At 39.8% G+C, this 15888-nt stretch overlaps 1 protein-coding gene across 1 annotated transcript in view; it reads left to right on the top strand.

Annotated features, from left to right (window-relative positions):
* LOC126335282 (sialin-like) overlaps window positions 1-15888 on the top strand; it is a 267278-nt gene that overhangs the window by 136972 nt on the left and 114418 nt on the right. The window lies entirely within an intron of this gene.

Below are 15888 nucleotides of genomic sequence, written 5' to 3'. Positions count from 1 at the left end.
ATTCACCCAAACACATTTTCTTGTATTCAGCGACACCTGAGGAGCTGTCAAGAATCCTAAAATAATTACCTAATAAATACTCAGTGGGTGTTGATGAGATACCAGATGCTATTATCGACCAGAAGAACTAGCTCCTCTCGCAAATCTACAATACCCTGTATGGAGGTCCCTCAACCTCATAAGAGTGTGCGTTCCCTGATGCAAGACCAACCTGAAGAACTGGGGATTCCTTCCGGCAAGCACAGACACCTCTTGCGACTGTGGGGCTGAAGAATATCCAAGCCACCTACTTGTATGCCCCCTCCTGGACAACCCATGCAAAATACAAGATGTTTATGTAGGAAATGACAAAGCTATCACAGCTACTATTTTTTTGGGAATGCTGACTGGACATGGAAGTGAATGAATTATCAAAGCTAGCATGACATTTATTGTGGTACCATTAACAGACAGTAAATACAGCTTTTTAGACTGGTATGTTTCCCAATACTCTAAAAATGCAAAAGTAACATTTGCATAAGAATGGTGCAAAAAGTGATATTGCTAATTATAAGCCAGATTCAGCATAGTCAGGCTTCAGCAAAATTATGGAAAAAAATGTTCCTTAGAAGATTAACAGTTTTCTTAAATATAGGGATGCTGATAAGTGACTCCAAACATGGGTTCAGAGCTGGAAAGTCAACTCAGACAGCAAATTCTGCCTTCTTAACTGAAGTATTAAAAGCATTGGATGATGAGCAGCATGTACCTGGCATATTTCTGGATCGAAGTAAAGCCTTCAGTGTTGCTGATCATGGCATTCTCTTGCATGAATTAGGTAATTATGGAATTAGAGGTCAGTCTGAAAGGTGGCTCCAGTCATACCTCAGTAATTATCAGAAGATTACAAAAATAAAACACAAAGATAGTGAAACACAAAAAATTTCTAGTTTTTACAGTGATGAAGAGAAAATCAAATATGGAGTCCTACAAGGGTTGGTCCTGGACCTGAGCTATTTCTGCTGTATATAAATGGCTTAGCTAATAAAATACATGCTGGAACCACTGTACTCTTTGCAGATGACACTAATATTCTGATTAAATCACAGAATGAGGAAAATCTGCAGGGGGCTGCAATATCAGTTATGCATACCTTAACACGCTGGTTAAGCACCAATAGGCTCATCATAAATTCTGAAAAAACTGTGGCAATTAACTTCCACATCACACATAACCTCCATCCTGCAAACACTGTTTTCACTATTGAAGGAAAAAATGTATTAAAGGTCAGTCATACAAAATTTCTAGGCATTCATGTTCAGTCAGATCTGAAATGGTAGGTGCACCAAAAAAAATAAACAGTTTAAATAAGAGACTGAATTCACTAGCATATGCTGTTAGGACCCTCACTCAGAATACAAGCTGCTCATCTGTGCTGATAATGTATCATTGGTAGTATACAGTTGCTACTTATGTATGGAATAATTTTTTGAGAGAATTCCACAAATTCTATAAAAACAATTAAAATACAGAAAAAGAGTGTCAGAGTGATAAAAAAAGCTAAATGCAAGGATTCCTGTAGACTTTTTTTTTTAAACTCTCAAAATATTGTCACTGCCTTGCTTGTTATATATACAAAATACTAATTTTCACAAAAGACAGCATCTTAAAAAAGGAAAATTTCTTCAAACACAACTACGATATATACATAGATGAAACTAGGCAGAAGATGAACCTACAAATGAACACAGTAAATACAAACTTATGCAAAAGAGGAGTGTATCATATTGGAGTTATGTTATAAAACCATTTGTCTTCTTACCTAAATTGCATACCAAACATTAAATGCATATAAAATAAAGTTAAAACAGATCTTGCTTGACCACTGCTTCTATTCTTTGTCTGAGTTTATGGAACATCGTAATAAGTAAATCTCATTTACCAAATTTTACTAATTGTCAATTCATAAAATAGTTTACATTGTGCTTTTCATGTCATCTCACTTAATAACTGGTATTATCACATGCAGAAGCAATGTAGTACACCAACCTACATTATTATACATTTTGATTATGTCAACTATGCAGTCAAAATAGTTACTGTATTGTAAATTAACTAGGCTTACCACTGTCCTATACCACATGTGCAAACAGTGTACTAAAATGACTCTGGGACAAATAAACAATATAAGCAGGCTTTCACAGGTTAGCTGGCATCTGTTTTACTGCTTCTACCTCTTCACGTTTTTCAACCTTTCTGTGATACTCTCTGATGAGTTAAACAGATCTGTGACACCCATGTTATCTCTGAATCTCTGATGCACATGCATTTACTCCACAGTATTGTGTCAAGTGATTTAAATTGTGCCAGGGGCTCATCTTGGAGATGGCTGTAAGGTGATCAACTAAAATATCAGAAGAAGAAATATTATTCTGGACGCACATTTGAAAGATGATGGAATAAACTTTTGACAACTTGTGCTGTTCTTTTTTTACATTCAGTATTCCTGCGTTTGTCCTATTAAGTATGAGTTTCACATAGTTAAAGCAATACTCTAGGATGTGACGTGAGTTTTGTTAGCTTTCTCCTTTGTAGACTCCCTCTACAGAGAAACCTCCACAAAAGGCAAGGTGAGAGGTCGCCCTCACATTATTGTCAGGAAAGTAGGTAAAGAAGTATAAGAAGAAATGGGATTAGTTTGTAAGTAGAGCTTACTACACTTTTATAAATGGACACTACTGCTGCATATTTCAGCTACTCAGAAAATGCCCTTTGTATCACTGACTGCAATGGTAGCTCAAGGTGACTTCCTATCAAGTCGAAATTGTGTTTCACATCTATGCTGAAAACAACATGACCATCAGGAAAATTACTGACATGTGGAATAATCGGGTCTACTGCCGGATGTTTGTGTCGCTCTGGCACAATATTTTGGCCACGTAACTCGTTGCCTCCTTCAGGTGCTACCTGAGACTGCCGTATTGGAAGATCTTGTCCAGTATTTATGCCCAGAGGGCACTGGGTGCTCTCTTTGCCATCCGCGCCCACCTGGCCGTGCTTGTAATGTGTTCTCTCTTCCCCGGTGCTCCCTCGGACGTCTGCACCCGACTTGGTCTCCATCTGTGACAGCTCTCTGAGGCCCGTCCTGTGTCAGGCGTTCCGTTCGCGGTCCGCGCCCGCTTGGTGCTGCTCCTGAGGCTTTGGCCCTTCCCTGGTGCTCCCACAGACATCTGTGCCTGGCTCAGCCACCATCTGTGGTCATGGCTCTGTCTGGGGCTGGACCCGCGTTTGGCGTTCTGTTTGTGGTCCACGCTCGCTTGGCGCTGCTCCTGAGGTGTTGGCACTTCCCTGGTGCTCCGACGGACATCCACACCCGCCTCACCCACCGTCTGCAGTTGTGGCAGCTGTCTGAGGCCCGTCTTGTGTCGGGCGCTCCATTCGTGGTCCACGCCCGCCTGACAGTGCTCCTGAGGTGTACAGTAGACCCAATTACTCCATATGTCAAGATCTCGCTGGGAAAGCCTGAAGAGTTACAGGAAAATTACTATTTTTTTGTTGTGTAGCTACTTTGCACTCTCTTGATTTTATCACAATGAAAACTCATGAGTGGAAACAAAATATAAAAAATTCTGCTTCAGTGCAAGCAACATGTGTGCACACTACACACACACACACACACACACATACACACAAACGCGCACGCGGAGGGAGAAAGAGGGGGAGAGAGAGAGAGAGAGATAGAAGTAGGTTGATGTGACACCAATCCATTCTGGTAATGTCTCAGATCCTTTTCCACCATCATCACCCATATGACCTTGCCCTACCATCCCATGTCTCATGGGCACTCAGCCCATGAAAACTATGTCTTCTAGTGACCACCAGACTGTCTTCCAAAATCGTCATTCATTGTTGCACACATTCTGTCAACAAAGAGGTAATCCTCATCATACTCTAGAAACAACACCTACTGGGTTGATACAGCATTATTAACAGTACATTTTGATCTAGACTTGTGGTGAAGAATTGCTCTGCTTCCGTCAAAGCTTAATACCTTCCCACCAACATAAACTGATCTGTTACTTATCAAAAGTCAGCTTCCTGAATGCAGACCTCAATTTCACAGAGGCTCAGACAGAGCAAGGCGATGTAGTGGTAAGACACTCAACTTGCTTGGAAGGATGGTGATTAAAATCCCCAACTGGCCATCCAGATTTGGGGTTTTTATAGTTTCCCAAAATTGCGTAAGGCAAATGCTGAGATGGTTCCCTCAGAAACAACATGGCTGATTTCCTTCCCCAGTCAGAGCTTATACTCCACCTCCAATGATCGCATTGAATACTATACAGGAGACCCTAGTTTCCTTTGCTTCCATCTTTTCCTTCTGTATTATTCCTTCCATTTTTCATTTCTCTACCACTTTCAACTGTTTTTTACATTTTGCTATGCCACTTAACAGCATAACCTCTAATATATTACCTTTGACAATCTACTCTCTCTGCCTCCTTTTCCTTCACCTTTGCCTCCCCGTGTCCACAGCCACCTCATATCACACCCTCCCTTCTCCACACTTTCTCATTCAGTACTGCTGCCCTTCCTGAAGAAAAAACACATAGTTCCAAAAATTTGAATTAGTATTTTCTACTTTAAATGTTTTCATTGGCAGTACTAAAAATAGCACCTTAACTAACTACAGTCCACTCTTTTTTTGGCCTTGTATTCATCACAGCAACTAATATGGAGGAATTAAACATAATAAAGCAATTAAACATATCTTATAAAGGAGTGCAGTAACAATCTGCCAAAAACCTAATACAGGTGCTGAATACTTCTGTAGAAGAAGGGACAGAGAAGAAATTAGCAAAATCAGGAGTAATCATACATGAGGACCTTACATGTGAAAGGAGGGAAGTATTGAATGGTGCCATCTCTCAGTTCGGGTTGCAAAATTTATGGACTAGGGATGGTACGATAATTGTACAGACTGCAACAAAAAAGTACACAGGGAGCAACAGTATGGAACTTGGAAGACTAAGCTGTGTGAGCCCAGAGTGATCTTTTGTAAACAAACATTTTGTTCTCAAGTGTTTTCTTTGAAACAGTTTCCTGTTATCATTGTTTGTCTGTTTAGGTTTATTATTAGTATTAGTTATATATTATTGTTCAGTTTTCATACTCAATATTACCAGTATAATCATTATTTTGCTATTACTACAATAGTCTCACAGGATTTTTATTCAGACAGTTAATTTACTGCCAAATAATCATGTAATTCATTATTGACATAACCTTAGATATATTGTTTCCATGCATCTCTTACTGTTTTGTTTCATGTTATTATTTTATTCGTGTTTTATTATAAACTGTTGCTCTTACTGTTCCCTCTATTATTATTATTATTACTATCATTATTATTTTCAGTATATCACTCTTTTACTACCATTATATCGTACTGTCATACACTGCTCATACTGTCAACATGTTTTATCAATTTCTAGAAAACACGCTCTGTGTTGGGCAAGTGTACTCCATCCAGAACTCACCATTTCCTCTAGCTGTTTTATCCCACGTCCTACCTGCCATTTATAGCTCCATGTGCCTCCCTCCTCCCCTACCCAATGCATTCCACAAGACACTCAGTTATGACTGACTCTGGGACAGTTGTCTGCCCTACCTGCTGGCTAGTAGTGGAGACAGCGCATTACAGCTTTACACTACTGCTTGCTTGCACAAATTTGCAGTTCTTACCAGCTCACCTGACCAAGTTCCGCTGCATATTTCGGGACCTTGAAACATGGCTGAATCTGGCTATCCCTTCTGATTCTGTAAGCCCTGATGGTTACATTTTGTGAGAGTTCACAGATATAACAAATGAGGGGGGAAGCTATGACAGTATTTACACATGCAAATTTGTTCCCCAAGGTTGTGCTCACATCCAAAAATGAGGACAGCTTTATAGCTTTAAATCTCTCAAGCCATCAATCATTGTATGACCACATAATTTTGACTGAAATTATCACCATAAATTTTATAAACAGCAGCTCTTCTGTATCAAAATTCACGTTTATGCTTTCCTGCTCATACCTTACACTGATCCCACTTGGGCGTACTCACCATACAGCAGACAGTCAATACATTTATCAATATATTTGCAACTAAATCTCCAAACAGAGTAAGGTGCACCAATCAGATATCTGCACCCAGCTTGTCTGTTCATGATGTAATATTCATGAATTAATCATTGCAATTCCCAAAGAACAAACCACAGGTGGTGACTTTTAGAGATTACAAGGACTTATGTATGTCTGAGCCTACAGCTGGTGCCTATGTATTTCTTGACAGACAATGGCAAGAAATAACTTCAATGTAAAGTGTCCAACTTCGCTACGAGACTCAGTAATTGTTACAACAAATGTGGACCTCCAGAAATAGTAAGAATAAGGAGAAAACATGCATCATGGTGTACAGACAACCTTAAATACATTATGAATGTTGGAAGTGCAGCACAGAGGACATGCAAATGGCACCTAACTTCTGATAATCATCTTACCTACAATCACCTACTACACAACTGAGTTAGCCAATCTGTGAGGAGTGCAAAACGCAGGTATGCCCTCTCACTGACTGAGGCCTTTCACAGACCGGCCGTTGCGTGCAAAAACCTATGAAGTCTAGGAGTAAGCAACCCCAAATCTTCAGCCAAACCTCTAGTTGTTACTGCTGATCTAAATAAGTATTTTGCCAGGCCAATATCTTTACTCGAGCAATGCATGAGGCCACAAACCATCAGTTCCATTAAAGTATCAATGGTTGCTTCAGACAAAAAATTCTTTCTGCAGCTTCTATGCTCTTACGTGATCCACAAGTCAATTGAGCAAATTTGTTCAGAAGCTGCAGGGCATGATAATATAACAGTGCAAATGATCTATCATCTCATCAGTTCTCTGCTGCCAAAAATAACGGACATTTTAAACCATTCTCTGACTTCCAGCGTCTTTCCTGGAAACAGGATCTCATAAAACCATTATCGAAGAAGGAATCTGTCAAATAGTCTTCCAACTACAGGCCCATTTGCATTCTACCAGTGCTCTCCAAGGCTTTACAATACATGAGCAGCTTATTAGTTATTTAACATCAAGTAACCTTTTAGATGAATACCAGTCTGGTTTCTGGCAAAATTGCAGCACGATGACTGCTCTTATTGACTAACTGAAACAAGCCATGAATAAACGGCAGGTGATTATTATGTTCTCTTTGGATTTCAGCAAAGCTTTTGACGCTGTTGACTTTGACATTCTACTGGCTAAACTTACAAGTCAGAATTTTTCTTCAAGTGCTGTACAGTGGTTCCACTCATACCTTACATCTCACCAGTATTGTGTAATGATTGGAATGAAAAGTTCACAGTGGAATGACATAGCATCAGGGGTCCCACAAGCATCAGTATTGGGCACATTAGTCTTCTCATTATATGTTAATGACATGTCAACAATTTACTGTCAAAGCAAATATCACATATACATTAACGACATTCAGTTATATCTAAGTGCAAGTCCAACAAACCATTCACCTTGTAAATGCTGATTTACTTGCCCTATCGTAGTGGGTGCAGAGTATAGGTTTGACACTCAACCCATCTAAAATGCAAGGAATCTTAGACTGACTTATTACAACTCAGTTCAGAGAATCTCTTCCACCATTAATCCTAAATGGCTCACAAATAACCTTTTCTTCTTCAGCAAGGAACTTGGGGATAATTCTAGACCATCATTTAGACTGTACTGAATGAAGAAGTGTCTTTTCAGTCACTACAGAAATATAAAAACAAGTATTTCCTTTTGAACTTAAAAAGAAGCTCATAGCAACACAAATACTTCCAATATTTGGCTATGGCAATGAATGCTTTGGTACGATACATTTGTGACGTACACTTTTTCGACCATAACACACCAGCCTTCAAACAGTTATCATGGCTACATCTCAATAAGTTTAGAGACTATCATATTCTGTGTTTTTTCTGTTGTCTTCTCAATCATTGCACTCCCCCTTATTTGTCCTCAACTGTTACTCTACTGTCTGAACAGCACAGCAGAAATACTTATTGTTAACAAACTAAAATTCCCTCTCCACCATCACATAGCCCTGCAATGTTTTCTAAATCATTTTTTATATCAGGAGCTTCACTTTGCAACAATCCTCATCAAAATAAAAGAGAAATTAAATACCTTCCAAACTTCAAAAGACTGCTAATGATCAGATTTCTATCACCATAGCCATCTCTCCTACACTTTGTGCAACTCATTAACATTAGTCCTCCTCCCCAAAAACTTTTCCCTACTCCTTGTCAGCAGCGTTCTCTGTTTATATTTTGTTCTTTCCTAAAATAGACTGTCACCGTCATTTCAGTCTTCTCCTCTTCCTTTATCCATTCTGCTTCTGATAATACTAAACATAGCTTCAAATGTGCTAAACTAATCTATTTCATTCTGAATGCACTTTACTATTATTGTTATTGTTGTTGTTTTAGTGAAGTTCGATGGCAGGAGGAACAAGACTTTTGGTCAGGTGAATACAGGGTTATAAATACAAAATCAAATAGAGGTAATGCAGGAGTAGGTTTAATGATGAATAAAAAAATAGGAGTGCAGGTAAGCTACTACAAACAGCATAGTGAACGCATTATTGTGGCTAAGATAGACACAAAGCCCATGCCTACTACAGTAGTACAAGTTTATATGCCAACTAGCTCTGCAGAGGATGAAGAAATTGATGAAATGTATGATGAGATAAAAGAAATTGTTCAGGTATTGAAGGGAGATGAAAATTTAATAGTCATGGGTGTCTGAGATTCGAGAGTAGGAAAAGGGAGAGAATGAAACATAGTAGGTGAATATGGATTGGGATTAAGAAATGAAAGAGGAAGCTGTCTGGTAGAATTTTGCGCAGAGCGTAACTTAATCATAGCTAACACTTGGTTCAAGAGTCATAAAAGAAGGTTGTATACATGGAAGAATCCTGGAGATACTAGTAGGTATCAGATAGATTATATACTGGTAAGATAGAGATTTAGGACTGGAGGGCAGCGTGGAGGGTAAAAATCGTAGAGGGAGACCAAGATATGAACACACTAAGCAGATTCAGAAGGATGTAGGTTGCTGTAAGTACTGGGAGATGAAGAAGCTTGCACAGGATAGAGCAGCATGGAGAGTTGCATCAAACCAGTCTCAGGACTGAAGACCACCACAACAACAACATTACTATTATTATTACTGTTATCATTATTATTATTGGGAAGTTTTTGTAATATGTCTGGTATATGTCGCTCCTGGTCAGATGTAAGAGAGAGCCTTAAGGCCCCAATCTGGTCAGGCTAAATAAGCAATAGATAAATAAATAAATGTATCCAAATTTATTAAAAATCTGTAAAGTTGGCAGAACAAATGCGAGTTAGGAAGTTATATGTCATTATCATTCATACCACTTTTGCAGACATTACATGGTTTCAGGGAAGATGAATCAACAAAAGTGACAACAGCAGATTTAGTTAATCATATTGTGAGATCTCTAGATGGATAACAGAAGATTTACGAAATAATTGAAGACCTTCTTAAGGTATTTGACTGTGGAAATCATTCTGAGGTTACGGGAAGCTGTTCTAGTAAGGGATTTAAGCAAAATGTGACATTATAAAATTGTACAAGACATGATGAACAGAAATCAGATGTACAAGTAGAGGAAATATAATCAAGTACAGACATGAGTTATGAACAATCAAACATATTGTGCTGAAAGGTTCTTTACTTACAGCAATAATATTTATTAATCCAGAATGAAGTTTTCATTCAGCAGTGGAGTGTGCGCTGACATGAAACTTCCTGGCAGTTTAAAGCTCTACGCCAGACCAAGACTCAAAGTCAGGCAAGTGCTCTACCGACTGAGCTACCCAAGCACGATTCACAACGTGTCTCCACAGCTTTACTTCCACCAGAACCTCGTCCTCACCCTCCGAACTTCACAGAAGTTCTCTTGCAAGACTAGCACTCTTGCAAGAAAGGGTATTGCGGGATCCAAGTTCGGGTCTTGGCCTGGCACACAGTTTTAATCTGCCAGGAAGTTTTATATCAGCACACAACCCACTGCAGGGAGAAAATTTCATTCTGGAAACATCCTCCAGGATGTGGCTGAGCCATGTCTCTGCAATATTCTTTCTTCCAGGACTGCTAGTCTTGCAAGTTTTGCAGGAAAGCTTCTGTGAAGTTTGGAAGGTAGGAGATGAGGTACAGGTGGAACTAAAGCTGTGAGGACAGTTCGTGAGTTGTGCTTGGGTAGCTCAGTTAGTAGAGCACTTGCCTGCGAAAGGCAAGGGTCCCAAGTTTGATTGTCAGTCCAGCACACAGTTTTAATCTGCAAGAGTTTTCATATTTATTATTTATGTTAATTATTTCTGACGCATTGTTGATCAGAAACTTACAGTGTGTGTTGATGAAATGAAAATTATCGAGTGACTCAGACAAAGGAGGAGCCTGGAATGAGGCTGCCCTAAATACTTATAATACAAATAAGTGCCTATTAAAAACTTTTTGTGAATTAACCCAAAACAATGTATGTAGTTTTTTCAAATCAGGTAGTGTGAATCCCGTGGTGTAAATAATAAAATAAATAGCTGGACAATTAAAGAACATGCAATACAAAGATTTTAGGAAATAACATAGATGAAGATGTAGGATTGTAGGAAGTCCTTGCTTGAATTTAAATAATGGAAGGGGTATCTGTTGAGAGGCCAGACAAACGTGTGGTTCCTGAAGAGGGGCAGCAACCTTTTCAGTAGCTGCAAGGGCAACAGTCTGGATGATTGACTGATCTGGCCTTGTAATAATAACCAAAAGGGCCTTGCTGTGCTGGTACTGTGAACGGCCGAAAGCAAGGAGAAACTACGGCCATAATTTTTCCCGGGGGCATGCGGCTTTACTGTATGATTAAATGATGATGGCATCCTCTTGGGTAAAATATTCCGGAGGTAAAATAGTCCCCCATTCGGATCTCCGGGTGGGGACTACTCAAGAGGATGTCGTTATCAGGAGAAAAAAAACTGGTGTTCTAAGGATCGGAATGTGGAATGTCAGATCCCTTAATCGGGCAGGTAGCTTAGAAAATTTTAAAAGGGAAATAGATAGGTTGAAAGTTAGATATAGTGGGAATTAGTGAAGTTTAGTGGCAGGAGGAACAAGACTTCTGGTCAGGTGACTACAGGGTTATAAACACAAAATCGAATAGGGATAATGCAGGAGTAGGTTTAATAATGAATAGGAAAATAGAAATGCTGGTAAGCTACTACAAACAGCGTAGTGAACGCATTATTGTTGCCAGGATAGATACGAAGCCCACACCTACTACAGTAGTACAAGTTTATATGCCAACTAGCTCTGCAGACGACGAAGAAATTGAAGAAATATATGATGAAATAAAAGAAATTATTCAGATAGTGAAGGGAGACGAAAATTTAATAGTCATGGGTGACTGGAATTCGGTAGTAGGAAAAGGGAGAGAAGGAAACGTAGTAGGTGAATATGGATTGGGGCTAAGAAATGAAAGAGAAAGCCGCCTCGTAGAATTTTGCACAGAGCACAACTTAATCATAGCTAACACTTGGTTTAAGAATCATGAAAGAAAGTTGTATACATGGAAGAACCCTGGAGATACTAAAAGGTATCAGATAGATTATTTAATGGTAAGACAGGGATTTAGGAACCAGGTTTTAAATTGTAAGAGATTTCCAGGGGCAGATGTGGACTCTGACCACAATCTATTGATTAGATTAGAACTGAAGAAATTGCAAAAAGGTGGGAATTTAAGGAGATGGGACCTGGATAAACTAAAAGAACCAGAGGTTGTACAGAGTTTCAGGGAGAGCATAAGGGAACAATTGACAGGAATGGGGGAAAGTACTACAGTAGAAGAAGAATGGGTAGCTTTGAGGGACGAAGTAGTGAAGGCAGCAGAGGATCAAGTAGGTAAAAAGATGAGGGCTAGTAGAAATCCTTGGGTAACAGAAGAAATATTGACTTTAATTGATGAAAGGAGAAAATATAAAAATGCAGGAAATGAAGCAGGCAAAAAGGAATATAAACGTCTCAAAAATGACATCGACAGGAAGTGCAAAATGGCGAAGCAGGGATGGCTAGAGCACAAATGTAAGGATGTAGAGGCTTATCTTACTAGGCGTAAGATAGATACTGCCTACGGGAAAATTAAAGAGACCTTTGGAGGTAAGAGAACCACTTTTATGAACATAAAGAGCTCAGATGGAAACCCAGTTCTAAGCAAAGAGGGGAAAGCAGAAAGGTGGAAGGAGTATATAGAGGGTCTATACAAGGGCGATGTACTTGAGGCCAATGTTATGGAAATGTAAGAGGATGTAAAAGAAGATGAAATGGGAGATACGATACTGCGTGAAGAGTTTGACAGAGCACTGAAAGACCTGAGTCGAAACAAGGCCCCCGGAGTAGACAACATTCCATTGGAACTACTGGCGGCCTTGGGAGAGCCAGTCCTGACAAAACTCTACCATCTGGTGTGCAAGATGTATGAAACAGGCGAAATACCCTCAGACTTCAAGAATAATTCCAATCCCAAAGAAAGCAGGTGTTGACAGATGCGAAAATTACCGAACAGTCAGTTTAATAAGCCACAGCTGCAAATACTAACGTGGATTCTTTACAGACGAATGGAAAAACTAGTAGAAGCCAACCTTGGGGAAGATCAGTTTGTATTCCATAGAAATGTTGGAACACGTGAGGCAATACTGACCTTACGACTTACCTTAGAAGAAAGATTAAGGAAAGGCAAACGTATGTTTCTAGCATTTGTAGACTTAGAGAAAGTTTTTGACAATGTTGACTGGAATACTCTCTTCCAAATTCTAAAGGTGGCAGGGGTAAAATACAGGGAGCGAAAGGCTATTTACAATTTGTTCAGAAACCAGATGGCAGTTATAACAGTCGAGGGGCACGAAAGGGAAGCAGTGGTTGGGAAGGGAGTGAGACAGGGTTGTAGCCTCTCCCCAATGTTATTCAATCTGTATATTGCGCAAGCAGCAAAGGAAACAAAAGAAAAGTTCAGAGTAGGCATTAAAATGCATGGAGAAGAAATAAAAACTTTGTGGTTTGCCGATGACATTGTAATTCTGTTAGAGACAGCAAAGGACTTGGAAGAGCAGTTGAACGGAATGGACAGTGTCTTGAAAGGAGGATATAAGATGAACATCAACAAAAGCAAAACGAGGGTAATGGAATGTAGTCGAATTAAGTCGGGTGATGCTGAGGGAATTAGATTAGGAAATGACACACTTAAAGTAGTGAAGGAGTTTTGCTATTTGGGGAGCAAAATAACTGATGATGATCGAAGTAGAGTGGATATAAAATGTAGACTGGCAAGGCAAGGAAAGCGTTTCTGAACAAGAGAAATTTGTTAACATGGAGTCTAGATTTAAGTGTTAGGAAGTCGTTTCTGAAAGTATTTGTCTGGAGTGTAGCCATGTTTGGAAGTGAAACATGGACGATAAATAGTTTGGACAAGAAGAGAATAGAAGCTTTCGAAATGTGGTGCTACAGAAGAATGCTGAAGATTAGATGGGTAGATCACATAACTAATGAGGAAGTATTGAATGGGATTGGGGAGAAGAGAAGTTTGTGGCACAACTTGACCAGAAGAAGGGATCGGTTGGTAGGACATGTTCTGAGGCATCAAGGGATCACCAATTTAGGTTTGGAGTGCAGCGTGGAGGGTAAAAATTGTAGAGGGAGACCAAGAGATGAATACACTAAGCAGATTCAGAAGGATGTAGGTTGCAGTAGGTACTGGGAGATGAAGAAGCTTGCACAGGATAGAGTAGCACGGAGAGCTGCATCAAACCAGTCTCAGGACAGAAGACCACAACAACAACAACAACAAGGGGTAAAGGCAACAACTCACTGCATAACTGGGGTGTTGAGCTGCGCCTTGGCACATGAACTAAACTGAGAATGTTGTCGAGCCTTTGGATGAAACCTCCTCCAGAACTAAAAGAATACACATGTACCTGCATGCGTATATTGTCCCAGCTGGACAACATAGCTGGTACTGCACTATGACTGGGTTTAGGGGTTTGGTGGGTGCAGCTGATGAGGGGAGAAAGAGGTTTGGGGAAGGGTATCTGATGGCTGGGAAGGAGATACAGTAAGCATATGGAATAATAATATTGCACTGGTGGACTCACTCTTGTACAGGCAGAAGAGTTGGGCATGGTGGAGCTATGGTTTGAAAGGAGGAGGTAGAACAAGAGAACGAGGGAGACTGTGGAGAGGAGGGTGTGAGTACAGGATGAGTGAATCAGGGAGCATGGTGAGAAGGATGGAGGAGGATGTGGGACATGTGCTAATGGAGATACAGGCTATGAGTGTTAACAGAATCAAAGAATGTGTTGCAAGAAGAGTTACCATCTACATGATTCAGTGAAACTGATGTATGTAAGGATATAGATGGCACAGATTGTGAAGCAGCCACTTCTTTAGAAGGAGCCATTGCATTTTCTCTTCATCTTAGTCTACTCTGTCTTTGTTTTACCTACTATGTCATGCTTAAAAACGAAAATAATCAAGTTTTGAAAATATAATGCAAAATAGATAGATAAAAAAATCTACTCACCCTTTCCTTCTCATCCTGTTTGGTAAATCTCCCCTGACCCGGGGTTTGGGGTAACTTTTCTGAACTGTGTCCCTTTCCCTGAACCTTTCCAGTCCTTTTCCTTCAACCCTCTACCTTCCCCTTCAACTCCTCTGCCAGAAGAAGGAGCCACTGGCTCCAAAAGCTTGTAAAAGTTAAACACTGTTGTGCGTGTGTTCTCTTGCCGCTGCTTCGTGAGTAGATATTTCATCTATCCATTTACATTTTACTGCTTCATACCGGCAGCTATGCTATCATTTAGAATGATTTTGTAATGTCCTCTATGTCAGTTTTCTGACTGTTGTATGTCCTGTCCACCCAGTATCTTTGAATTACACAATCACTCATGACGTTTTTCACGAGTTCTAGATAATTTTAGTTGCATCATGCATTGTTCTGCGTGACAGTATTGTCTTTTGATGAAGTATGTTGCATGTCTTTTGATGAAGTATGTTGCATGGAATAATATCTTATCAATCAAAATGTCTTACAAGTATGCTGTTAACATTTTATCATCCACTTTGCTTCGACAATGTAACTGTGCAATCCTATCACATATCTGAGTGGTAATGATTCACCTGTATGTCATAGAATCAAAAGGTAGTAGTTGACTGCTTTTCTCTGTGTTCTTGTTATTATGTTATAGATTTAAGTATATGCTGAGGTGACAAAAATCAGGGGATACCACTAATATTGTGTTGCATAACCTCTGCCTGCTGCAGTGCATCAACTAGGTGTGACATGGACTCAACAAGTTGTTGGAAGCCCCTGCATAAATATAGAGCTTTAGTGCCTCTATAGGCATCCATAATTGAGAAAGTATTGCCGGCAAAGGATGAAGAGGATGAACTGACCTCTCAGTTATTTCCCATAAATATTGACTGGATATGTGTCAGGTGATCTCGGTGGTCAAATCATTTGCTCATATCATTCAGAAATTTCTTGTAACCAATCATGAACAAATGTGTCCTAGTGATGTGTTGCACTGCCACCCATAAAAATTCCAATGTTGTTTGGGACCATGGCATCCATGAATGGCTGCAAATGTTCTCCAAGTACCCACACATAACCATTCCCAGCCAGTGGTCAGTTCAGTTGGATTAGAGGATCTAGTCCATTTTATGTAAACACAGCCCACACTTTTAAGAAACCACTACCATTTTGCACAGTGCCTTGTTGACAACTTGGTCCATGGCTTCATGGGGTCTGGCC

The sequence above is a fragment of the Schistocerca gregaria genome, chromosome 2 (genome assembly GCF_023897955.1).
Source record: "Schistocerca gregaria isolate iqSchGreg1 chromosome 2, iqSchGreg1.2, whole genome shotgun sequence".
NCBI lineage: Eukaryota > Metazoa > Arthropoda > Insecta > Orthoptera > Acrididae > Schistocerca > Schistocerca gregaria.
Note: the sequence above shows the minus strand (reverse complement) of the source record. Positions and strands in the feature narration are given on the sequence as shown.